This window comes from Phodopus roborovskii, unplaced genomic scaffold (assembly GCF_943737965.1).
Source record: "Phodopus roborovskii unplaced genomic scaffold, PHOROB, whole genome shotgun sequence".
In the NCBI taxonomy this organism is placed as follows: Eukaryota; Metazoa; Chordata; class Mammalia; order Rodentia; family Cricetidae; genus Phodopus; species Phodopus roborovskii.
This window is the reverse complement of record NW_026126727.1, coordinates 1109112-1128014: the sequence shown is the minus strand read 5'-3', so window position 1 is coordinate 1128014 and position 18903 is coordinate 1109112. Positions and strand designations below refer to the sequence as shown.

At 40.9% G+C, this 18903-nt stretch overlaps 1 pseudogene; it reads left to right on the top strand.

Moving 5' to 3' along the window:
* Positions 1 to 18903, top strand: part of LOC127214528 (protein regulator of cytokinesis 1-like) — a 99957-nt pseudogene that overhangs the window by 30439 nt on the left and 50615 nt on the right.

Here is an 18903-nt window from a genome sequence, read left to right as displayed (position 1 = left end):
TACTTGGAGGTTGAGGAAAACAGGTAGGCACAATAGCAAGACCCCTGGAGACTGGCAATCCCCTACCCCACTCCTGACAAGGACCTGGGATGTCCTCCCAGCCACCAGGGCTGCTGGCCAACCTCACTTCTCTGATTTGAGCCCAGGTTCTGCTTGACTGGAAGTATCAGCCTACCCCCCCCCCACACACACACTATTGAGGGCCCCCTTAAAAGGGCCTCATGTGCAGCTTTAGACATCTGAGCCCAAGCTCAGCTGGTGGGCCAGCATGCAGCCTCTCAGAGCCTTGGCTGCCTGCCTGTGATTCCAGGACGATGTGGCTTTGTCGAGGAGCTTGGACATGGCACTTGCCCAGGCATGCCAGCTCCCTCCTCTTCTAGACTTCAATCCCAGGGAACACCCAGCTAAAGAAGGTTCAAGGCCTTGGGGGCAGGGGTGTGATGTGGAGTGAGAGAGAAGAAAAGATGACTGATTTGGGTGGGGGGGAGTGGGGAGAAAAACTTGATTGCTTTAATAACGTCAATTAAAAGAGCAAGACATACATATATTTGGGGGGGGTCTTTTTGAATAGGATAGTCCTAAAAGTGAAGAGCAAATTACAGTGGGATTTAAAAAGCCTGGTAATTGTTTCAACAATTTGAATGAAAATGCTTCAGACTAAAGGGAACCAACAGCTCTTTGGTAAACTTGAAGCAATTAGAATGGTAAGAGATTTACACTAGTTTCTTTATGGTGTGAATTGCCACTTAGTGGTCAGGAAGTCAACATTTTTTAGCTACTAAAGGATTATTTTTAACCAGTGGAAAAATCTGGTTTAATAATGGAAATATCCAGCTGAATTGAACTTGTCCCATTTAAAAAACAAAACAAAACAAACAAACAAACAAAAAACCCTCACCCAACAGGGGCCCGTGTGTTTTAGAGGACTCACAGGGGCTTAAGCTTAAGTGTCCCAAGGATGGGCTGCACTTTGAGTTTTCTACAAATGCAAGCAATCTCTCTGAAAAATCTAGTTTAGGGCTGGTGGGTCCACAGATTCCACCAGCTCACACCCTCTGCATTTTTGCCCCTCTTCTCAGTCCTGTGCAGCTGCTCTCAGGCCAGGTCTAGGAGAATACACTGCATCCAGGCAGAAATTCTACCCACCACTCCCCCCACCCCACCCCTGACACAAACAGGAAACCACCAATGTGCTACCTGAATCCTGCTGGGGCCCCCAGTCTGGGAGCCAGCTATAGCTTCAAACTTGAGCCACCCACAGGTCTTGCCTCTGGAGAGAGGTGACAGCTTTCCTGTGTCACCCCCCCTCCTCCTCGTCCCCCCCTCCTCAACCCCCCCCACCCAAGTTAGGCTCACCTCTTGCTGTGGGGTTTGCCTCTTGGGTTTTTCCAGTGAAATCATTTTGTTTCTGCAGACTATGGAGAACCAAGTTCTCAAATCTGTTGCCAGACCACATAGGGACCTGACTCGATTCTAGGCAAGAGCCAATGCTCAGGAGAGCACAGAAATTGGTATCTGGTGCTACTCACCAAATGCCTGGACACACTATCCCACTGCCGCCCAGAATAGCAAGGTAAATGTAATAAAAGCAGGAATCACATGGCTCTGAGACCTTAGACTTAAGGCTTCCTATCCCCAACTAGTGTCTCCTCACCTCGGCTGAAGTGAGCCTTCTAGGAGGGGATGCAATGATTACTACCTAACATTATATGAAAAAAAAAAAAAAAGTCCAAATGTCCGGTCTGGAGATAAGGCAGTGACAAGCAGTTTATGAACCTGGGCTAGGAAGCCATTGAACTCTCTTTTCTCAAGGAAACTGTCTTCAAAGTATCCCGCTGGATGTTGGCTCCTGGCTGCTCACCTTCTCGCTGGGAACTGCCAGCTCTGGCATGTTTTCACTTCAGTTTACACAGAAAAACCTGGTCGTTCTTCCAATACATGTATGGCCCTGCAGGTTTTGCTTATCACATACCAGCTCCAGATGGTCAGAGGCTGTGGGTATCTGTGGTGCCCCCTCCCCCACTCCACAGGGCCAAGGAAAATTAACATGTAGGACTGCAATGATACACGTGAGTCTCAGTGTAGGACCCATGCTTCCTAAGACTGAGGTCTGTCCCTTCAAGAAAAGTGGGAAAGAATTGTGTTTTCTAGAATGTGGAACCTCATAGGGAGGAGAGGGTGTGGGGGGAAAGCCTTTTCCTGGAGGGAGAGCCTTACCTTCTTATGGAAAATCCTGTCTTCCCTTGAAAGACCCCCACTATGCTTATTGCCTGTTTGAGCTGCTCTCATTAATTGCCAAGGTCAAGTTATGAGAAAAGTACAGGATGGAACCAGGTGCTGCTCTCATCCAATGCCAACCAGATATCTGTGGTCTGCAGCTTGGACTAAAGCAAGGTCAGCAGGATGCTGAGAGAGTCATAACTGAATTCTTTGTATCCTTTGTGCCCAACCCAAATAACCAACTGTACTTGGTTAACTACAACGGCTACAATTAGTTGAAACAATGAAATCCCTGTAACCATGCTTCTGCTTCTGTAAGCCTGCTTCTTGCCAACCCAATCCTATACATACTGCCTGAGATTTAACCTCGGCATGCTCAGTCCCCGGAAAGACTGAAGCGTCCACAGGTACCTGTGTAAACAATAAATAACCTCTTACACTTGCATCCAGTGGTCTGGTCTCGTCTCTTGGGGGCAAGGGCCTTCCCCCCTGACAGGCTCCAAACTCTTGGGGGTCTTGCACTCTACATGTTAAAATTTTTATCTGCACCAGACAACTTACTCTAAATTCATTGTTAAAGGAGGGAAAAATGTGGATGACCCATCAACTTGATTTCTTTTTCTTTTTTTCTTCTTGTTTAGAATCTGTGTTCTGCATCTGATTTGTATTAAATTCTCGCTCCTCAGTCAACGCCTAAACAAAGACTTGGGTTATATCTCTTTTCTAGGAACCCTGGAGGGGAAGCAGATGTCTTCTGGGTTTCCAAGCCTTAGTCCTCCCTAAATGTGCATCAGCAGTGCTATCTTCATTTTAAAAAATTTTCCCTTTAAGAAAATGAAGGGGTGTCTCAGCGAGTAGGTTTGATTTTTGACTGGATTTGTAATTAAGGAGGAATACAAGAAGGACGAAGTAACTTAGCTTTTATTTAATTCTCCACAGATGGAGATGGCCAGTGCAGTCCTGCATTCCCTTGCTACACTGTGCACTTGTTCCTCTCAGTAGGGGGTAGGAGAAATTTCTATCTGAATGGAAAAGTGCAGGAGGTTTTTGTTTGCTTGCTTTACTGTTATTTCCCTAAAAAGTCTCACTTCATTTATAGAAGAAGATGAATATTTAAGAAGTTACTTGTAAATGACTTTCATTTCCTATTTTTTCCTTTTAGAAAAAATCAGAACATTAGGAACTTAGGTAATATAAAGGCATCTTGGAGTCTTTATTTTTTTCAAGCCTTATAACCAGGCTTTGTTACTTCAGTTAGACAGGATATGTGCAGTAAAACACAAGGAAATGAAAATCTTATTCCCTTGTCCTGTTTGTGCAGAAGAGGAAGAGGAGATACTTTGTCCAGACCTGCCCCCAGCCACTGACAGAGGGGTGGGCAGTGGAGGGGCAGACATGCTTTCTCAGGGTGAAATGAGCCTGGGGCTGAGTAAGGGCTGCAACTTTGTGTTTTCTTTAATTGCCCCTTTTGCTCCTTAGACACAGAACTTTTGAACATACACCATCCCTGCTTTCCTATCCACTGGTTATGCACATATTCATATTAGCGTTCTCCATCCAGTTCCCATCAGGAAAAATACTTTACATTTAGCAGAATTAGAGGGACCCAAGATTTAGAGTAACCTATATTCTGGTGGCATACTGAGGACTCAGGTTTGGACTGACTGCTGGAAAATCTAAACTGTGTTTTGTTTAGTTTTTCTTTTTCCGTCTGAGAAAAAAAATCAGGTCTGGGTGAGGAAATCCACATAATAATGCATTTCCCTGAAGATACTGCTCTGAGATGATACTCCGGGATGGAACCATAGTGGTGCAGAACACAGGCCATGTGGCATGTAGGACCAATCCCCTGGGGAGGAATTAAAACTAGAATCTAGCCTTTACCTTTGCCTGCTAGCGAGAATGCCTGAGTGGGTCTTCTGGAGAGCCCAGCATGGCAGAGCTGTTTGGGGGGAGTGGGTATGGAGGCCCGCTTGTACGATGCTTTTCCACCCACCCTTGCTTAGTCTGGTAGCTTTCAATCATGTTTTCAACACACTAATCTTGATCTAAGATTACTTGATCTAAGATACTGTCTCTGCATAATTGTAGTGATTGATTCATTTTTAGAGGGTCTGGGCTTAGAGAAGGAGGACGACATCAGACTGAGGCTGATGATCTAAAAGGCTGGTTGGTCTGTGTCTGTCCAGCTCCTGGTGCCTGGAGGGACTTCGATCTCATTGACCTCATAATTGCATGTTTCCAGCATGCTCCTGCGTGTGGGAGGTGGAAGGTCTCGAGTCTTGACTGTTTGGAGTGTCAGCCATGACAAAAAGTTATGGGTCTCTAGTGGAGGAAGCCACTATAGAGATGCAGTCTGGTACATGAATCTACAGCAAGGCACAGCCAATTCATTCATGACATTATAATGCCATGTACAGCTTTGCACCTGGTACATGACACTTGTGAGTTGCAATGTGGGTTCTGGGAATTGAACCTATATCCTCCAGAAGGGCATTCAATGGTCTTAATTTCTGAACCATCTCTCTAGCCTGTAATGGTATCTTTTAAGTTTAACCTTTCTTTGAGAGAGAAATATTTAGGGGCTTGGATAGGTAACTTAGTAGGTAAAAGCATATGCAACTTCATGATATAAGCCTGAAGACCTGAGCTCAACCACCAGAACCCATCCATATAAGGTATAGAGCGAGAATTGAATCCATAATGTCTTCTTGTTCATGTTTCATTGCCCACAGCTGCAGTCAGGAGGAGCTGAGTACTGTGTGTAGTGAGTTTCAAGAGAGGCCATTTCAGGTGTGGCAGTACAGAGTGCTTGGGGGACTGATTGGGGTCTAAGATAGAGGAATATGTTTTTAACTTAGCAATGCAAATGGAAAGCGTTCTTGTAAGAGGAGGATAGATATGATAAATGTGAAAGGTAGTTAAGTTACCCTATTGATATGAAATAACTATCAAGCACTTCTTGCTGTATTTCAGATTTGTAGAGCATAATAATGTTTTAACTTTAAGGACAAGGGTGGCATGGATCTTTGTTTAAAAGGGCAGGGGGTAGGGAGACATTGCAGAAATGGGTTAATTGGTAAAGTCCTCCCCTCAAGGACATGAGAACCTGAATTCTGTCCTCACACACCTTGCAAAATAAGCCAGATTGCGGGGCCATGCTTTATGCCTTTAACCCCAGCATTTGGGAGGCAGAAGCAGGCAGATCTGAAGGTCAGCCTGGTCTACAGAGTGAGTTTCAAGACAGCCAGGGAAACCTTGTCTCAAGAGGAAAAATCATAATGGTGGCATATTCTTGTAACCTCAGCATTGGTAGGGCAAAGATAGGTGAATATTGGAGGCTTAAGCATCAAACCAATGAAAGACCTTGTCTTCAAAATATCTAAAAACAAGATAGCAGCTGGAGAAAAGGTTGAACAGTTGAGAGCATTTGCTGCTCTTGCATAGGAGCTGGTTTCAGTTACCAGCACATGTGGTTGCTCACAACTGTCCTGGGAATTGAGCACCCTTTTATGACTTCACTGGGCAGCAGGTTCACATGCAGCACACTTAAATTCATTCATGAGAGAAGCTCATACTCTTGTAAGTTAGTCTTTAGAACAAAAAGCAATGTAGACATTATCTCCCAAAAGATGGTCCTCTGTCCATCTTTTTTCTTTTTTTTTTTTCTTCACATATATGTCTGTGCTACCATCCAGCCCCACAGAATACAGTGGGTACATAAGAGGCAAAGATACCTTATGATACAAAGAGGAAGTACCAGACAAACTTCAACCTTTGTGGCTCTTGTAATAATCAAAAGCTACATACCACTGAACCGTCCAGAATGGTTCTGAAAAGTTGGGACACATAGGGAGCTTTGAAAGATAATGATGACTGGATCTCATGTTCCAATTACTGTTACAGGAAATGCTTACTACCTGTGTCTATAAATGGAGAAAGTCTGGCAATCAGACTTCCTTTGAAGGGTAAGGATAATTGATCCCTGGCAGGGAACAGCATTCAAGCAGATCGTGACATTAGAGTAGTTTCCTTAAATTAACATAAATGATGTAGATTTGATACATAAAGTTTCTCTGTTTTCTTAAACATTCAATATTAAATTAGGTACATGAGAAGTTGGCAGTACACTGGTACATCTGTCTTCCTTGAATGTATGGAAAGTTTTTAATAATGCTAAGTGAAACTATGTTTGTACAACATATAATTAATACTCACTCTATTCCCTTTTTAATCCACTAGGAATAGAGCAGGATCTACTAAATGGGTTGTTATTGGTAAAGAGGTGTTCATAGGATTATTATTATAAGTATTCAGTTAATAAGAACTAGACATACCATCTTCTGGGTAACCAAAGTAAGCTTTCTGGTCCTTGCACAACTATTCAAAAGTATTCTGGCACATAAAACAGTCAGCTGTAATAAAATAGATTTGGATTTGTGGGAGCATAAAATGAGGACATTTTGCCAAATTAATGATTTCAGTTTTGCAAGATGAAATGAGTTCTAAAGGTAGTGGTCATGATGATTATGCTACTATATTTACAATTGCTTCTTAACTTAGATTACATTCTAAAAAAACCCATCATAACTTTTAGAGAATTGTACAGTTGATTCAATTCAGTTACTGAAAAGTGTAGCTGATACTTTGTTATGGTACATATGCAAAAAACACAGCCTAGTGTTGGGCACCATCATGTCCAACCTGTGGATTAATTCAATACTCTAATCTAACTGTGGATGCAATTCAGTAGTGAAAGCTTGGTCAGCATGATGTCCTAGTTTTACCCTCAAGTCAAAAATAAAAGAAGAGATCAAACCAGTAAGATGCTATCAGTGGATAAAGTGTAAAAGCCTGGTGACCTGAGTTCAATCTCCAGAACCCGTATGGAAATGAGCAGAAATGCCAGGCGGTGGTGATATGCATGCTCTTCATCCAGCACTCAGGAGACAGAGGCATATGGATCTCTGTGAGTTCGAGGCCAGCCTGGTCTACAGAGTGAGTTTCAGGACAACCTACAAATCTACAGAGAAACTTTCTAAAAAAAAAAATAGAATGAGTGGAAAGAATCAACTTCATAACGCTGTCCCATGACTCATATCAATGGCATGGCATGGCAAAGTGCATGGTCCCCTACTATACACAAATAGCAGTAATAATATTAAATTTATAAAACTATTCAATTTTTTAAAAAAATTATAAAATCTTAAAACATGAGATCTTTTTTTTTTAAAAGGGTTTTTTTTTTTTTTTTTTTTTTTTTTTTTTTTTTTTTTTTTGGGTGTGTGGTTGTTCACATGCCATCAGCGTGTAGAGGTCAGGGAACAAGTTGCTAGAGTTGGACTTACTCTTCTACTGTGTGGGTTCTGGAAATCAAACTCAGATTGTCAGGCTTGACAACAAGCCTTTACCCTCCAAGTGACAGTCCTGTTCTCAGGTATGAACTGTGTATGTTCATATGCATGGCATGGCATGGCAAAGTGCATGTTCCCCTACTATACACAAATAGCAGTAATAATATTAAATTTATAAAACTATTCAATTTTTTAAAAAAATTATAAAATCTTAAAACATGAGATCTTTATTGTTAGAGGTGATTTTCTTTTCTTTTCTTTTTTGTATTTGAATTTATTGTGGGTGTGTGGTTGTTCACATGCCATCAGCGTGTAGAGGTCAGGGAACAAGTTGCTTGAGTTGGATTTACTCTTCTACTGTGTGGGTTCTGGAAATCAAACTCAGATTGTCAGGCTTGACAACAAGCCTTTACCCTCCAAGTGACAGTCCTGTTCTCAGGTATGAACTGTGTATGTCAGTGTATTTTCACAGTGTCAAAAGGTTGTACATACCTGATTGTTGTTTGCTGTAATAGTGAAGGTCTGTAATCTCAGCATGTGGAAACCTGAGCCAGGAAGATCAAAAGTTCAAGGCCAGTGAGACCATCTTAAAAGTATTTCATAGTTTGTATTAGTACTGCATTGAAAGTGAAAAACTGGCTGTGTTTATACTTGCAGTATAGAGTCTGCTGAGTACATATTGCTTTTGTTCCATGAAGATGAAAAATCATGAAGTTTATTGCTAAGTTGGAGACTATCTGTATTTAATACCAGTACACTATACACTTAAAAATGGCAAAGATGTTAAATACAGGGCAATAATCTTTAGGAGTATTTTACTATAGTAAAAATTGGAAAAGGAAGTTGGGCATGGTGACCAATACCTGTAATCTCAGTGCCTGAAACAGAGATTGGAGGATCAGGACTCTGAAGTCTTTCTTAGCCATATCATACAAGTCAAGCAATAAATAAGGTCCTATTTGCCTTTCCTAGCTAGAAATCCAAGGTGATCCTCTTTATATCATCTTTTAGTTGGCTATAAGCTAAGTTTTTTTTTTTTTCTTTTGACAGGTTTTCTCTGTGTAATAGCCCTGGCCATTTTGGAACTCACTTTGTAGACCAGGTTGGCCTTGAATTCACAGATATCCCCTGCCCCTCTGCCTCCTAAGTGCTAGAATTAAAAGTGTGTGCCACCATCCCAGGCTTAAACTGTCTTGTTTGTAAATTTAAATATTTGTCATTCATATTCTCTCCTAGATTCCTTCCCATCCTTGAACCTAACTATAGTCATATCTTATTTCATACAGGAAGAAAAAGAGACAACTATTTGACTAGAAAAAGATTTGCACAATCAAGTAGAATTTCTCAGAAAACAGAAAAAGGAGAGAAATCAGAAACTTAAGCTTCTGCAAGAACAAGATCACTAACTCTGTAAAATTCTTTGTGTGCTTATGCATGATGTGGATAGTGCTTCTGCCCCCATCTTAGAAGAGCTGAACCTGTTCCAACAACATTTGGCAACTTTGAGGGAAACAAAAGTATGCTGCCTGCATTCATTCTCCCCTAAAACTTCACTGGGCTTCTAGGTATCCTATAATAATTTCACTTATTTTAAGAATCTAGGCATGAGGAGTTTGTCAATATTAATAAACAAAGCATATTTTATATGAAGGATTATAACACACTCCTGATACAAGGTTTGAAATAGATGTAGTGTGTGAAGTTCAAAGTGCCTTTCCTTTTTCATTGGAGAACATTGAAGCACAACAGAAGTTGCTACAGCAGGGAATATGTGCTCAAATTATAGTTTAATAACTCATTAATATTTATCAGGTTGAAAAAACTGACAGCTTTTACCTTAGTTCTCAATAAAGTGGCAGTGTGAATTAAGGCAGGCAGAGGCAGGCATCTCTTGAGTTTGAGGCCAGCCTTGTCATCAGAATGAGTTTGAGGACAGCCAGGGCTACACAGAGAAATCCTGTCTTTAACAAACAAACAAAAAAGGGGAAGTGGAGGGAGATACTAAGTGAAGACAAAAAAAACAAAGAACAATGTGTAATATATCTGTTTGTTTAGTATGTGGTTTGTGTGTGTGTGTGTGTGCGTCAGAGAGAGAGAGACAGAGACAGAGAGAGAGCATGTGTCAAAGGTCAATTCAATTCCAAGTGTCTTTACTATATCCATTTTATTGATTAAGTTCTCTTTGGGACTATTGCTCACTTCTTAAGCTAGTCTTGTCAGCCACTGAGTCTTACAGATCTGTCTCACTTTTCCAGTGCTAAGATTTAGTTGGATTTTCTTTTCAGACTTTTTTGGAACAATCAGTCCCCAAATAATGACACATAGACTTCTTAATTATGAAAGCTTGACCTTTAACTTAACCTTGTTCCCAAATACTTCCTATAACTAAACCTATTTCTATTAGTCTATGATCTGCCATTCTGTATGCCCAGCTCCCTCCATGTCTTCCTGGCATTTTCCACCCCCCCCCCCCCGAGTTTTTCTCTCTGCCCACAGTCCTACCTAACCTTTCCTTTTGAGCTATTGGCCATTCAGTTTTTTTTTTTTTTTTTTTTAAAACAATGAGGTACCATAGGCAGGCACATTTACACATAGTGATCAAACATCCCACAACATTAAGATTTCCAGCATTCCCTTCCAGACTCAGCATTGTGCTTATTGTTTGAGTGGCAAATACTTTATTGACTAAACCTCTATTTTGCTTTTTTAGTGATAGAGGCTGAACTCAAATCTTGTAGTATCAGGAATCATAGGCCCTAGCCAATGATTCCTAATCATAGCCCAGACCCTCTTTTTATTTAGGAAAAAATCTAAACCATTTGTGTGAATAAGAAATGTAATAAATATTCTTAGAACAGTAATTGACATTTCACATGAAATAGCATTATTCATTTTAGCTATCCTAATGATTAATTATAATACAAAAAATAAAATTTTAATCCTGAGCTGGGCATGGTGGCACATGCCTTTAAACCCAGCACTCAGGAGGCAAAAGCATGAATCTCAATGAATTCCAGGCCAGTCAGGGTTACATAATGAGGCCCTGTCTTAAAACACAACAATGGACTGGAGAGATGACTAAAAGTTTAAGAGCAATGACTGTACTTCCAGAGGTTCTGAGTTAAACTTCCACCAACCACATGGTAGCTCACAACCATCTATAATGAGATCTGGTGCCCTCTTCTTTTGTACAAACATACATTCAGGTAGGACACTACATATAATAAATAACTCTTAAAACAAAACAAAACAACAAAACAAGTAAAAATTTGTATTCTCTAAAGTCTGATATCCTATGGCAATGACAGCATTATAGTGTATGTTTAGATGGCATGAACACATGTCTCTCAGCACTCAATGAAGAAGTGTGATAACACACACGTAAACTATAATCTGAACACTCAGGAAGCTAAGTAATAGTCAACCTGTGCCACACAGAGAAGATATAAATATAAATATAAATGGATCTTATGAAAGTGCTTTCTCTTCCCATGGGCCCAAACATTTTCATTTGAGAGAATAGAAGGCTAACTTTCATGATTTTGGTGTAACCACTGCCTTTCCTTGTTATAGCTGGAAAGTAAATAAATCAAAACATGAAGAAGAGTGTGAAGGGCTCTGTCCTCAAACCTGAAATCTCTGGGATGGGTTACAAATACCTGAAGAAAGAGAGAACCTGCGGCTACAATTATGACTAGATCAAAATGTGGTATGAAAACCAATGGGCACTGGGTAAATAGTGCTCTCTGAGCTTTTCTGGGTCCAGTTCAAGGTCCTACTTCCTACTGTCTTGGGCCAGCAAAGAAAAGTTCTATTTTGTCACATTTTTTGGGTACATACCTTAGACTTCTGGCTTTTATAATGTTATAAGATATGTTGATTTACTTCCACAGCTTCATGTGGTAATTTTATTCAAACATGGAAAGGTAAAGAAGTGAATATGAAAGTATGGCTTAGAATAATTGAGAAATGCAAAACATAAAGCAAGTGATTGACACAGTTCAAGTAGAACTGGCTCAGTTGTGGGACCAGCGTTTTTATAGCCAGGAACAGAGATATAGTTTTATCCCTTATATTTCTGGTTAGTACAGACATGGTGATCTTCATGTGGCTGTTCTCATGGGGTTTTTACAAGCTCAGACACTCACCAGGAAGTTCTATATTTCTACTTCTGAGTAGATGGAGCCAAGCCTTAAAAATATTCCCTTACTCAGTTTTCATGTTATAGGAAAAGGGCACTAAGACGTGTGCTGGTGGTTCACACCTTTAATCTCAGCACTCAGGAGCCAGAGGCAGGTGGAACTCTGTGAATTCAAGGCATAAAGGAAGGGTTTGAAAAAAGGAAAGACAACACATTTTGGAGAATGTCTATCAATTTTTACTATTTTACTTAATTCCAACTAATGTGGCTTGCTTTCATTCCTCTTTCCATTTCTCTTGTTTAAGGATTATTTTTGCTTTATTCCTATGTCATTTTTTTTTAGACAGATTTTCTCTGTAGATTTGGAGATTGTCCTGTTCCTATGTCATTTTAAATTATAGGATAAAAAACTTTTCATGATGTAGGGTTAATTACTTACAATACCAAACACAAGAACAATGGTTCTCAACCTTCCAAATGCAAGGTGTCTTGGATAGAGTTGGGTCTCTCCTGACTTCTATGCCATCCACTGTTCCTCTGTCTTCACATCATCTTTCCTATGTGTCCTAATTACTATTAGTCCTGTTCATTTTGGACCTGCCCTAATGACCATAGTTGAATCCACTTACCCTTTTTAATATTTTTGTTAATTTATTATGTTACATTCCAATCCCAGTTCCCGCTCCCTTGTCTCTTCTGTCTCCCCACACTCCCCTATCCTCCTATCTGCTCCATGGAGAGGGTAAGGCCTCCCCTAGGAAGTCTACTAAGTCTGTCCCATCACCTTGATGAGGCAGGACCAAGGCACCTCTCCACCCCCACACCCATGTGTCTAGACTGAGCAAGGCTCCACTTAGTTATTTTGTGCAGTAGTGTTAGACTTGGACCCTCTCTCAGTGGCCTCATATATTGTCCCAGTCACACCATTATTAGCTATATTAAAGGAGTCTAGTTTGGTCTTATGCACATTCCCCATTTGTCAGACCTGAGTCAGTGATCTCTCATTAACTCAGGTCTGTTGATCTTGTGGGTTTCCCTATCATGATCTTGACTCCTTTGTTCATATTATCACTCTACCCTCACTGAGAACTTGACCCATTGGTTAGTTGAGGATTTCTGCATCTGCTTCCATCTGTGTTGTGCCCAAGTCATGAGGATCCCCAAAGACCACAAGGGAAAGACAGACCCGCTAATGTAAATGCATAAGGTTTATTGTTCATCCAACCATGACAGGGAATTCATCTAGCCAGATGATGCAGCAGCCACCAGAGGAAGCGAGTTCCTTGTCTACTGTCAGGTTTTTAAAGGCAAAAAATTACAACATTACATCAATAGATACAGATACAGGTTAGTTTCTGATTGATGGTTATTTGGGGAACAATCAGGGGAATTTTTCAAAGTCATATTTTGGCATGAAATAACTGTGTACCAATTATTCTCATTGGTCAGTGCTGAGAGGGAACATTCTATGGTTTCCATGGTTTTGCCTTTTTACTGCAGGTGGCCTATTCATAGATAATAATAATTTTCAGAATTGTATTCTGGAGACTACAGGGGAGGGTTTGGTGTCCCCTGGGGTTTCTTTTGTGGCCAAACAGTTTCCAGGAACCAAGAATCTAAGAGGTTTGGTGGTGGTGGTGGTGGTGGTGGTGGTGGATCAGGTCTGGAGTTTCTTTGTGTTCAGTTTTAGCCCTAAGCTCCAGGCCAGGGGATCTGGAGTTTCTTTGTGTCATATGCTGAGTCAGAGGCCTACATATCTTTTCTGTAGCCTGTGAGGGCTGATAAAGTAGGCGGCTGATTGAGGGTCTAGTCCCTTTATTAGTTTACCCCCATCATCTGTTTCTGGAAGAGGGTTCAAGTTCTCTGGGCTTATAGATCGTAGGTTAGGTATCTTTTGCTCTATGTCTGGTATCCACTTATGAGTGAATACACACTATATTTGCCTTTCTGGTTTTGGTGAACCTACTTACCTTAAAAACTGTCTTCAGATAATAACAATGAGGTATGGGTAACACGGTAAATAAGGATCAGGATAAACAAATAGGCCGAATAGATGTTTATTCAGGTACTAGGGTTAAGACTTCACAGTAAATTATAGGATGACATTTACACCTATAGCATAAGGCAAACTTTTACAAAAGTGCTGTGTACCTTATTGCTTTCTATTTAGTAATAGTACTAAATAGCTTTTATTGACTTCTATCTGGTAGTATTCACTGGTATTTATTTATTCATGTCATTGTCCAATAGCCCTATAGGTTAATGTTATTTCCATGTGTAGTGATGAGAACTGAGATATTAAGAAATTTAACTTATCCACCTTTACTGCTAGTTAAGAGTTTGACTCCATATTTAAACCCGGGTAGTGTGTGCGGTTGGTTCCATAGTTCTGTTCATGATACACCCTGTCTAGATAATGTTGATATTCCCAGTGCTTCTTCCAATTTCAGACCAGGTCCTTGCTTATTTTTCTTTTTAGTGTGTATGTGTCTAAATGAACTCTCAGTTGGTTTCCATTCACTCATCCTGTGGGTTCAGCTATCAGAAGGGTGATGACAATGAAAAGAGTCTATCTTAATTATTTCATTTGAGATTAACACCAAAGGTTTGAGATAAATAACATGTGTTTTGTTTCTGGTTCAGATGGTAGAGGAATTGAAAGCATGAATTAAAAAGTGGGAACAAGAGCAATCAATGGCATTTGTGGTGAATTCATGGAGTATGTGACAGAACAAAGGGAATTACATCAATTAGAGAAAGAAAGATACAATCAGAAAAGAGTAAGTTGTGCACACAAATTAGAAAAAGAGGCAAGCAATTAGTGGTCCTGTGCTTTTTCCAGGGATCAGGGTTTATTGAAGGTTGCTACAGTTCCTTGTACCTCTGGGTTCTAGTTCTGCTGTCTTACTGGACATATTATTGTTTCATTCAGTACTAGAGACAGAGGGGGCAGTACTCCCCTGGAACCTAGCAAGAGACCAAGACTGACTTGCAAGAAGCCTGATAAAATACACATGGTAAATCTTTGTGCTGTTGCTGTTTACGAGGGTACAAGGAAGCTAGAATTCTTTTTTCCTGGTTCTGCTGTCTTAATGGGGGTGAGGGTGAGAACTAGATAAAAAATTTGTGGGTGATAGAGTCAAATAAGAAATGCAGCCAGATGTTGGTGCTGTAAGCCTTCAATCCCAGCATTCTGGAGGCAGAGGCAGGCTGATCTTTGTGAGTTTGACACCAGCCTGGTCTACAGAGCTTCTTCCAGGACAGGCTCCAAAGCAATACAGAGAAACCCTGTCTTAGAAAAGAAAAGAAAAACAAAAACAAAAGCAAAAGAAGAAGAAGAAATGATGATATATTAGGCCATTTTGCCTGACTGAGCATACAAGCTAGAGGGAGTGGAGCACAGCAGCCACTGCACAGCAGCCACTGTTGCCATAGCCTTCCTCCTCCCACAGTAAAATACCTAGGTGACTAGGCCTTTGACCCTCCAGCCAAGACTTGTCTCTTACTTAGTTCTCAGGAACTCCCGGCTGCCATGAATGTGAGGTAGAGGAGAAGAATTTCGAGGGCAGATTTGCTGGAAGTGGAACCCAGAGATTAGGCATGCTAGGTGAGTGCTCTACAACTCCATTTTTTTAAAAAAATAATTTAGTGTTTAAATATAGAACTTATTGAGAAGGTATCTCATCTGATACACTCACTTTTTCTTCAGGGTTAATGCTCATGAGGAAATTGATGAGTTGTTTTTCCAAGAATATTGAAGATAAATCAAGATAAAGGAAGGCTGAAGGATCAGAAAATTAGTATTGGATGGGAGAAAAAAATTGAACAGAAGATTGGTTAGCTAGAATCACTTTCTTATTTTTAAAGCTATTTTGAATTGTAGAAGAATACACAAAGTATGAAAAATGCAATGAAGAATGAAGAGAAGTAGAAAGCAAGAGTGAAGTAGAATGAATAGGTCCTTGGTTAAGTAAACGAGTCACCCTCTCAGTCAAATCTCCAATGGAAACTCCTGTTCAAGTAAAATCAGAGAGCAGGTCAGGATCTCATAGACCATCAAGGGTTTCCAAACATTCTGAATCCCATTCTTGATCATGACCAAAATCCAGGTCAAGGTCAAGGAGGCATTGTCATACACACTACACTTGGTCCAGGTTCCATTCTCATAGGATATGATCTCGAAGTTGATCCTATATACCAGAGTATCATCCACAAAGAAGTCCAAGTCTTTCTCTAATGTCTAATCACAGAAGACATACAGGCACCAGGCAAATCCATTTTCCAACACTTGCCTGGAAGTGTTTGTTTTTACACATCAGAGAAAGGTCTTCGTGAAGTATTTTCTCGATACGGACTGTTGAATGGTGTGAATATGGTTTATGATCAGTGAACTGTGAGGACATATGTGCCCTGACATGAAGAGCAGTCAATGATGAACTAGGGTACATGTAGAAAAAAAAGAGGCAAGGGACATGAAGAATGGACAGCAAGCAATATTCTGAGGGACAGCAAGCCTCTGGGGAGGCTTATGTAGGACCGTGGGCAGGATGTGAGCAGGGTTTGCACATAGCCATGGCATGGGCACTGGCACATAGGCAGAGTGAGAAGGTCAGTAGAAGGAATGCCCTAAGGTGCCCTGAGCTATTCTTTAGCTGGCTGTGAAACCTCAGGCTTGTACCTTGGAATGTTCTGCTGAACATTCTGTTTATTTCTTAAGAGGCAGTAATTTTCTGTCTCAGAGAACTGGGGTTGTGAGGATGGTGATGTTCTCAATATCTTATCCTCTCTGGTATAATAATAGAGAAGATCAGCCGAGATGTTTCTCCAAGAGAACCTTAGGGCTGATGACTGCCTGTTTTAGGAATATTTTGAGGGGTTCTCACCTGTACCCCTACTTTGAATATCTTTGGCAGCCATCAAAGTCCCTGTCTTAGGGGGTGGGACATCAGAACGGTGCTCATCTTTGGCAAGCCTCCAGTGGAGAGAGGTCCTCATTTTTTATGGGAGGGATGCCTTTCTAGGTTTCCTGATGGGATTGCTCAAGGGTTTTGGTTTGAAGACTGTTTTGACCCAGGAAGGAAATATGCCTGTTTAAGTTAACTGGGAACAGGGAGTGTTAGGCGAATGTTCCTTTCCCCTCACACATGAAGAAATATACATAGAAATAAGCACATTGTTAGCAGGGGAAGAGATCTCAGGAGTTTACTGTATAAGGAGGGGGTTACTAAGTAACCTAACTGTATTCCTATATGCCCAAAATTCTACTTCTCAGGAAGTTCTGGAGGGGGAGAAGGTAGATCAAGACTGACAATAGCTAAGAAAAAAACTAGCAATCTCTAAGGCTTATGCAATTCCTTTCTTTTTTTCCCCAAGTAAGAAGTTGGGCTACTGACACTATCTCACCACAAGTTGGAGCAGGAATCCTGATGGATATGTGACATATATCCTGAAGCAAGCTAACCCAGCCTTCACAGGTGAGATTGCTGAGGCCTGCCTGTATGCCTTTTTGAAGAGGGAAGGGTTTTTATGGCATCAAATTTCATGCAACCAGGTATACTCCCATGAAGCCCAGGATAGGCAATTTGGGCAGCCTCTTCATTGCACTCACACAAGGTGCACCTCTGTGGGAGATGTTTTAGTTTTATCAATAGCAGAAGGAGTCTTCCCTGGGAAGTGGCCCCCTTGGTCTTGGGTTGTCACCACAACTCCTTGAGGTCAAGCCTGTAATAGGATAGGCTTTGCACTTAGGGAATGTTAGGGAGTCCATCTGTTGGCAGATAAAGGCCCAAGGGCCTAAGGGAGGTGTAATTAAGAAGCCAGCAAGGGGTACTAAAAGGCTGAGAGCTACTTTTGGAACCAGCCTAGTTTCTGTTCTTGCTGTTTTCTTCTTTTTTCCAACCCTTCACTGACCTAGGCCATACTGTCTTTTGTCACTCCTGTGATGTGTATAGAAGTAATGTTCCTCCTTGAGTGCTGCACAAATTCCTCCATGTTGTGAAAGCAACAGGTCTAAGCCTTGCCTGTTCTGGAGAGAGGGTGGCAGAGAGGAAGTAATTATGCTCCCAAGATCTCAGGTCTGGTTTTCCTCTGTTCCATGCACCTCACCAAATGGTCTGGCAGCCAAGGGGATTTATTTTCTTCCTGAAAGAAAACACAAACACACCCTCGACTCCCCTTGATCCCTTTGCCCCCCCCCTTGCCTCCATACTAGGACCGCATATTAGCCCTTTTCAAATGATCTTTGCATTTGACTTGAGTAAGTAGCTCATATTTCATCATGCCAGAATATGTCTGGCACAGATTGCTTATGGGCATCCACATTTAAAAAATTTAAAACAAAGAGTGTATGATTTAATCCATCATGTGGAGACTAGGGGAATGACTGCCCTCTCTATAAGTTGTATTTTCAAGGAGCTATGAGCATGCTCCACAATTATTTGCCCTTGAGTGTTATAAGGAATGCCTGTTATTTGTTTAATTTTTCTTGCAATGATAGATGGGTATGAGCAAGGCTATGATAGATATGAAGATTATATTTACAAGTGCAGAAGAAGATTTCCTTCCCCTTATTACAGTAGCTACAGGTCACAGTCAAGATCTCCTACAGCCCAAGACACTATTGATAATAAAGTGGTTATGATCAAGGACCCCCTGCCATTTTTGTGGGGGGAATTCTGAATTTTTGAGCTTCCAATGCTTCCTAGTCTTCAAAACAAAACAAAAAACCCTTGGTTTATCTAATCTATAGTGTGGCCAGTTGTGTTGCTGTTTTCCACCCTTTGTTATACTCTTAAAGGTGTAATTGTCATTTAAGTCATTCAACATTTGAGTAAGAAGGAGAGCACTGTTATACTTTGTGGTTCTTCTTTGCCTTTACAGGGGATTAACTCCCTACTAGGAGGAAAGAAATGATCTTTTGAAAGCTTTTGTGATGTATAGTATAGTAGATGTCCTATTATTAGAACCCTGTAATTAAGACACACTGCTTTTTAACCTTCTATAGGGGAAGATAAATCTCTTATTTCCATTTCCCAGAGAGACCTGGGCATTCAGGTGACTGGGCATGTTCTTGGTATTAGCATGGAGAGGTGACTTCATAAGTGATCTTTTAAGATTTTCATTTGCCAGGCAGGTTCTTTGACTCTGTAGTGGCTCAGTTTTGTTTTAATTAGAGGTGGTTTCCCTTAG